This window comes from Grammomys surdaster, unplaced genomic scaffold (assembly GCF_004785775.1).
Source record: "Grammomys surdaster isolate TR1022 unplaced genomic scaffold, NIH_TR_1.0 150, whole genome shotgun sequence".
Classification (NCBI taxonomy): domain Eukaryota; kingdom Metazoa; phylum Chordata; class Mammalia; order Rodentia; family Muridae; genus Grammomys; species Grammomys surdaster.
In genome coordinates, this window is record NW_021604608.1 from 13,411,447 (window position 1) to 13,419,161 (window position 7,715).

The following is a 7,715-nucleotide window of genomic DNA, read 5'->3' on the forward strand; positions in this document are numbered from 1 at the left end:
TAAGGATACTTACTACCGGAGTGCTATTTAAACAAAACAAAATAACCAAAAAAAAAAAAATTCTACTTGTATGTACATCTTGAAATGCAGGTTTTCCTCAAATAGTTTCAGGAAATATTCAAGGTCTTGGTGCATTTGTCTTTGAATTCTATGTGAGAAGATCAGTATCTAATTTAACTTTCATGAATAATAACAGTCAGGATTCCCTGTACCACTAGTTTAAGACGTGTCTCTTCTCTAATTAATATTGTCACCTTTGTAAGGATCAGATGTTGGGGAAATATATATTTATAATCTCAGTCCTTTCTTCTAGTTCTCTGACTTATGTGTCTGTCATGTCAATAGAACTTTGTTTTAATCATTGTTATTCCATAATATAATTTGAAATTATGTACTGTGGTACCGCCTACACTTTTCCAGAACTTAAGGATTAATTTGTCTGTCATCTTTTCTGCTCCATTGTGAATTTGAAAATGGTTAGTTTTTCTATTTTTGTAAAGAATAGTCCTGGATTGTGGATGGATTTCAGTTACATTATATATTGCCTTCTATAGAACGGCCATTTTCACTCAATCTGGACTCTAATCCATACACATGAAAGGGCTTCTCATCTCCTATTTTCTTCTTCTTCTTCTTCTTTTTTAAATATTTTTGTTTTTGTTTTCGCTCACTTGCTTTGTGCTTTTCCCACATATTTTATTTAGTGTATATTGAGTTTGGCATGTATTCTGATTATTTAAGATTTCAATAGATTCTGTGTGTGTGTGTGTGTGCATGTGTGTGTGCGTACACATGTGTGCAAGAGAGAGAGAGGGAGAGGGAGAGAGAGGGAGGGAGGGAAGAAGGGAGAGAGAGGGAGGGAGAAGGAGAGGAAGAGAGAGAGGAAGAGGGAGAGGGAGAGGGAGAAAGAGAGAGGGAGAAAGGGAGAGGGAGAAGGAGGGAAGGAGAGAGAGAGAGAGGGAGAAAGAGAGAGAGAGAAAAGGAGAGAGAGAGAGAGAGAGAGAGAGAGAGAGAGAGAGAGAGAGAGAGAGAGATTCAGAGAGGAGAGTTTAGGGTTTTTATTATTTCTTCAGAAGTGGTTATTTTAACTCTTTTCTTGTTTCATACCTTTCATTCTTCTTTCTTATTGTTCTAGATAAGACTTCAAACAACATATTGTTATGAAGATCGTGGACATGCTGTGCTTGCATGGATTTTAATGGGAATGCTTTGAATTGTCTCATTATCCAGATATTCATTAAACTTTGTCAGATTTACCCTTTACTATTTGAGGTACTTTCTTCCTTTTCTCCATCCCTGTTACCTTAAATGGATGATGGATTTGTGTCCTGGTGTCACAAACATGTACTCAAATAATCAGCACAGACAGATTTAAATAGAAAAGAAAAGAAAAACCTGAAAAGAAATGTCAAATTCTTAGCTATTAAAGGTGAGTTATTGTATTTAATATGGATTTTTGATATAAATTCATTTTGGTAAAAACTTATATAGCTTATCACTGAAATATTTCCCCATGTTCTCTCTGCAATGTTTCTTTTTGCTTGCAAGAGAACAATGAAAATAAAATGAATATTTTATATTTTTTGGCTAATTATTATTATGAATTCTTCCTCATATAAATATTTTATTATGACAAGCAATAATATTACTGCTTTGTGAGTGGGATAATCAGCTATTCTTAGGCACCTTAAGTCATCTGTGACAGTTCAGACTTCAGTGAACTAGCTTTACAATTACATGCAATTTCACTGTATTTCAGTGAAAGTTTTAAGGAAAACTCTCTCTCTCTCTCCTCTCTCTCTCTCTCTCTCTCTCTCTCTCTCTCTCTCTCTCTATCTTTCTCTCTCTCTCTCTTGTTTTGATTCTCAGCAAACCCACTGTGCACTATTTAGAGTTTAGCCATATATTTAAACATAAGAACATAATGCGTACAAAGATATCCAGACTTGTATTTCTCTTTATTCCTCTAGTATATCAAAGCTGAAAGTTAAATGTTTTAGGGGATATTTTCCATGTAATTATTGACCATAAATAATTTTAAACCTAGCTCTCTTAACGTATTTATTTATTTGTTTGTTTGTTTGTTTTAAGACAAAGTCTCACTGTGTAGCCCTTGCTTATCTTAGAATTTGCTGCATAGAGCAGGCTGGCCACAAACGTGATAAGACTATTTTCCTTACTTTCGGAAGGAAGGAAACTTGCATCTACAGACACCATCCAGCATGAGATCCTTGGTTTGACACAATCTTGACTGATTTCTAAACCACTGTCAAAGTGATTTGAATCTCTGCATTACAGTGTAATTGGTTTTAACAGATCAGTTATTGTAATTTTGCATACTCCATCTTAACAGAGTTGATGAAAGGAATTTTGGCTCTGTAGAAATGTTCTTAGAAAGATTCATTGTCTTAATGTCTCATCTGTACTTTTATATCTACTAGTATATATTAATAAGTATGTCCAAATCTATATGCTCATATTTACATGGACAGTATCAATTTTAGCTTTTTCCAATAAGTTGTATTAGCTTTGTGATTTTGCTCCTTGAGTATGACAGAATATTTATGATGTCTACACATTTAAAACATTCATCCACATTACTATTTTGTCATCTCAATTATGAATGCTTTATTCATGCATATACTCATATTATTTATGGACAGAATTACCCAGAGTAGATCATAATTTACCCTCTGAGCATTAATGTTTTAATTTCTCATGCCTTTATTCAATATAAATCCTGTATGCTCTAGAAATGTATCAGAAAGATGACTTAGAGAGAGATACACACATGAAAACAATGCCTTTTGCTCATTATGATTTGCTTCTTATATAAAACATTCATAGAAAAAATAATTAATGTTACCGTACTTCCTTTCTTTATTTCTGGGTAAAGAATTGTGTATTATTAACAAATAATTATTAATTACTTCTTATGATAAGAATTGAGTACAAAATATTCACAAATGTTAAACAAGTACTCTATTGGTAAGTTATAACTTAAGTTCAATTTGTAGTTTTACTTCCCTTTTTTAAAGGCAAGACTTTTCTCAATTGAACAAGATGCATTCATGTTTTCTACATAAAATAGGCCTTGAACTTGTGGTCTTCCTTTTGTAGTCTCCTGTTTCATGTTTAGGCATGTTTCAGTACATTGTACATGGTTGTATTTATTTAAATATTAAATATCTTTTCACCACAATTGAATAACACTAAACCTTTTACATGTATAATATCCTATTCTAGTTATTTATTATTTAATTCCACTTATAAGTCAATAAATGCCTGAATTAGTTCAAAGAGAAAGGTACAGTTTAAACAGATGATTTTGATAAATAATTTGAAGAAAAGACCATATTATGACAGGATGAAGAAGAAAAAAAATTAAAGGAAAGACCATGCCATCACAAATATTTTCTGACAAATAAAGGTGCATTAGACATTATTATTAAATAATTTATCAAAAGTGTGCTCTTTAAGTTTTATTTAAGACATCAGCCTATATAAGTTTATCAATTAAATTTGCACAGTATATTGAATTAATGCTTCCTTGTGGTTTTGTGCCTCTCAGAAAAATATTTACAAGTGGGCATTTTGAAAATCCATAGCACATAAAACAAAACAAAACAAAACAAAACAAAAAAGAAAAACAAAGGAAACTATAGTCCAGTGACTTCCAATGATCTTGCAGGCAAACAAGGCATACCTTATTTTAGTCTGAGGTGTTATTATTTTAAAGAGACTATCTTTACTATCTATATCCCAGAATCTTTTCTCTGTACTGGAACTTCCACCTCCCAATCTTCTGAGTGAGCTAATAGGCCAACAGCATTATATTGATGGGCGATGCATCCATACAGTACAAGAGATTTTTCCTACACAAGTTTCCATGGAACCTGAAAATAATAGTACCTCGAAGCTCATACTACTTGCTGTACAATTTAATTAATAGTTTATCCAAATTTATTGTTTATTGAAATTAATATCTTAGATTCTCCACAAAGCCAAAACCATTACTAAGAAAAAAATTACTGAGGTCAGGATTAGCATTCCTCCTCATTGCTTGCTTTTCAAAAGGATGCCCAGTGCGTTAAAGTAAGGCAGAAGGAATGTTAGTAGACTCTAGGAAATCATGAAGATGCCTAGAAACTAGTGCGTAGCATCTCTGAGTGTACAAAAACGAAAGACAAAGTAGAGAGTTTTTTTCTCTGTCCCGGAAAAAATTTTAGCAAGATAGTAATTGCTTCCAATGCAAAAGTACATTTATAAAAATAGTAAGCTCCACTTGACAGTGCAGTAGCATTTAGGTCAATAGTTATTCTAAAAAGATATAATTAGACAGTATAATGAAAGTACAGATGGCTTTTGCATAATTCTGACCATGTATATTTGGGCTTCACAATTTCAGTTTTTGCAATTTTTTCCCAAAACAGTTTGTATGAACTTATACTAACATTTCCTATGCAGTAGCCACTCTTAACTTACTACCCCTTCCTTTTTCTCTGGGTAATTGAAGCAGGAAAATTCATATAACTTCCCTTGTCTTATTGCCATGGGGTGGGTACAGGGACATGGTGATGTGGTAATTGTCAGAGGAACATAAACTAGGTCATTTCACTAATCATATTATTAACAATTTTGTTGACAAACAATTGAAAATCTTGGGTGTTCTGAACCACAAAATAAAAGAATAATTTTTATAACTACCAATATTAATTCTTTGCTTCATTTCTTTCTTTCACCTCTCTCTCTTCAATTCTTCCATCTCTTTTCATAATATGATCAATTGTCATCCTTCTATGAAGTGTTCTTTTACACAAAGCCTAAGCATTAATTGTGGAAGAGCAGAAATTAAATTAGAAATTTTAATGCACACAACAATTCTTTGAGCCCATTTACAAGCTGATTTCCATTTCTAAAATGAAATGTTTAAGATGAGAAAGTGGACAGACCATAAAAGCCATGATCCAAGACAGATCCTGGGCTAGAATGGAGTACACCATCTGATGCAAGGCTCAGTAGCTCTCCTGGAAGGATGGCTTCTTTAAACTCTTTTTGTACTGTATTTAAATCATATCTATCTTGTGCTTCCCTCTCAGTGACTGGGATTTGAGATCGTTAACATGAAGAATTCTATAAATATGCAAAAATAAAACGACACCGTAACATCAAACTTACTCTAAGAACTTATTTGCAGATAAAAATAAGTAGGCATAAAGTTGTTTGTATTTTCTTACACCACCCTTTCAAGTGCTGCTATTACTCTGGCAGAAGTACAGGTTTACCATTGTTAAATAGGTATACTTTTCGTAAATATTTTTGGTGTGTTTATATTCTCAGTAATCCTGCTATTTACAGATATTAAATCAAGAACCTTTAGTGAAATTAATTTATTAATTTTTACAATCCAATGACCTTGTACTGCATGTTGTTGGGCACAAAAAACTAATACCTGATTTTTTTTTTGTTAAGTAATGTGATTGCTAAAGCTAGCTGTTCTCTAACAACAACAACAACAAAAAAAAACTAAGGTTGGCTTATTAGTTAACGAGTTTATTATTTTTTTTGTCAATGGTTGTATGAAATCAGTCTGGGCTGAAGAACTAAAAATTAATAAAGGGAAGGATTTATTTGTAGCATGATATTTTAAAGTGGCTGAACTTATGAAAAAGCTTATTTAAGTGATCAGAAAACAGCAGAAGAAAAAAATAATGAAGAAATGAGAGTTTGTACTTTATAATAAAAAACAAAATCTGGAGAGTGAGCAGGCATGAAGTCAGGGAAGCAGATGCTATCACCACATCAGTGAGTAGGCATGGAATTAGGATAGTTTCCTTTGTGACTTTATGATATCACCACACCAACTTTGCTTTTCTTTAAGCTTCTATTGAGCTTTCAAATTTGGCTGATGTGTTGTTGTTTTCACTTACGTCATCGTACATCTGATGCTCCTTCAACCCTAATCCCAGATACCCTTCAGACTGAAGTATTCCCAAGTATTTCCAATGGTGCTGTTATTGGGAATTCTACTGTGAACCTTCCTTTCACCGGGAGATATAATGTTCTAAGCAGATATGTCCTTAATTGTGTCTGTTGCTATTACTATTGCTACTGTGTATTTTGTCACTGGTGCAGATCATCTTGTAAATTTAGGTGGAATACATACAATGTTATTAACTAATAGGTGGTTCATTACTTTGCTAGAAGCTAGCACTTTAACAATTTTTATTACTATCTGAATTCCTAAATACTCTCTCCCATTCCAGCCCACTACATGTTCTACGTTGAACCTCGGAAATTACTGAAGCATTTAAGAGACTTTTATTATCCAGGAATTTCATCTACAATGTGTGATTATTGCCCAAACCATATAGTAATGTTGTGCACATCATTAACAATGAATTTATGATTCTGAATTCTGTGTTAGGGATGGAGATGAATGATAACCATAACACTGCCATTGCACAGTCAAACATATGACAGATAGAAGAAACACATGTACAGATTCCGAAACAGGAGGGTACCTTACATGGCTACCCATTCATTTTATATAATATATTTCTACCCTAAAATGAAAATTTTCAATTATCTAAAATCATCAAGAAATAATGCTACTGTATTTCTTTTTCTCATTACTAGTCTTTAAAATGAAAAGACAACAATAAAGTCCTGGAGATGTATTTAAAAATTTCCTAAGTCTATATTGTAAAGAATAATTTCGGTTCTGCTTTAAGAAAATGAATAAACTTGCAAACCTGTCATTTTTTTATTCAAGGCACATAATTTTTATAATTTCATAATGAAATGTAATTAACTTTATATGCAGAACAAAGTCCTCATTTCTATAAGGAGATGTATCAGGAATCTAAGTTTTTTAATCCAAACAGAGTTTCTGAAAGTAATATTTCATTAGACCCAAAGAATTAGGTTTGTAATTTCATGGAAAGCTTGGCAAATGGTTGCTGTACTCCCTCAGGTAAGCAGAGCGAGCCAATGTTACCATTCTCTATAACCTGTATTAGCTAGAGTAAAAGAGGAATACTCTACAGTATATACCTTTGCACATCATTCTTCTATATAAGTCTGAAAGAAATAGAACAAATGTCTACTTTGGGGGGTATAAAAGTTTTGTATTTTTTCTTCTGAATTATGTACATGTGGGAATGGGCCAAAACACTATTTTTATCAGTTAGGTGTTCTGTTCAATGTCAATCTGTTATGGGCACAGTGCAATAGTTCCTGGAACCCCATGCCCCAAAACCTAATTATTTTTGAAGATTTCAAAATTTTTTTACATTTCAACATGTCATATTTTCAGGGTATGTAATTCTTCGATATAATATCACTAATAACTTTGTTTTTTAAATAATTCACTTTTTCTATTATCTGGAATATCTACTGATGCCTCTCTTTCTTTGCGATCACATGCCATCAGCAGAGAGACCTGTTTCTATTCCAGTTTATGTTGCTTTATGGATCCATACAGTAATGCAGAAAGTGCTTTCACTTATTAATGTAGCCTTGACATATTTGTCATGACAATCAATTGGGCCTTTCTGGAGGCTTGCTTTCCCAATTGTTGTTGAATGTTTTGACCTTGCAAATGGCGTAGTGTGCGTTGGCCAGAGAAAACATTAGGGAGTTGAAAAATAGATGTTCAGCAACTGGAAATTCACCCTTGCTGCCTTGCAATACTTAAAAAAAAATACTCCCAG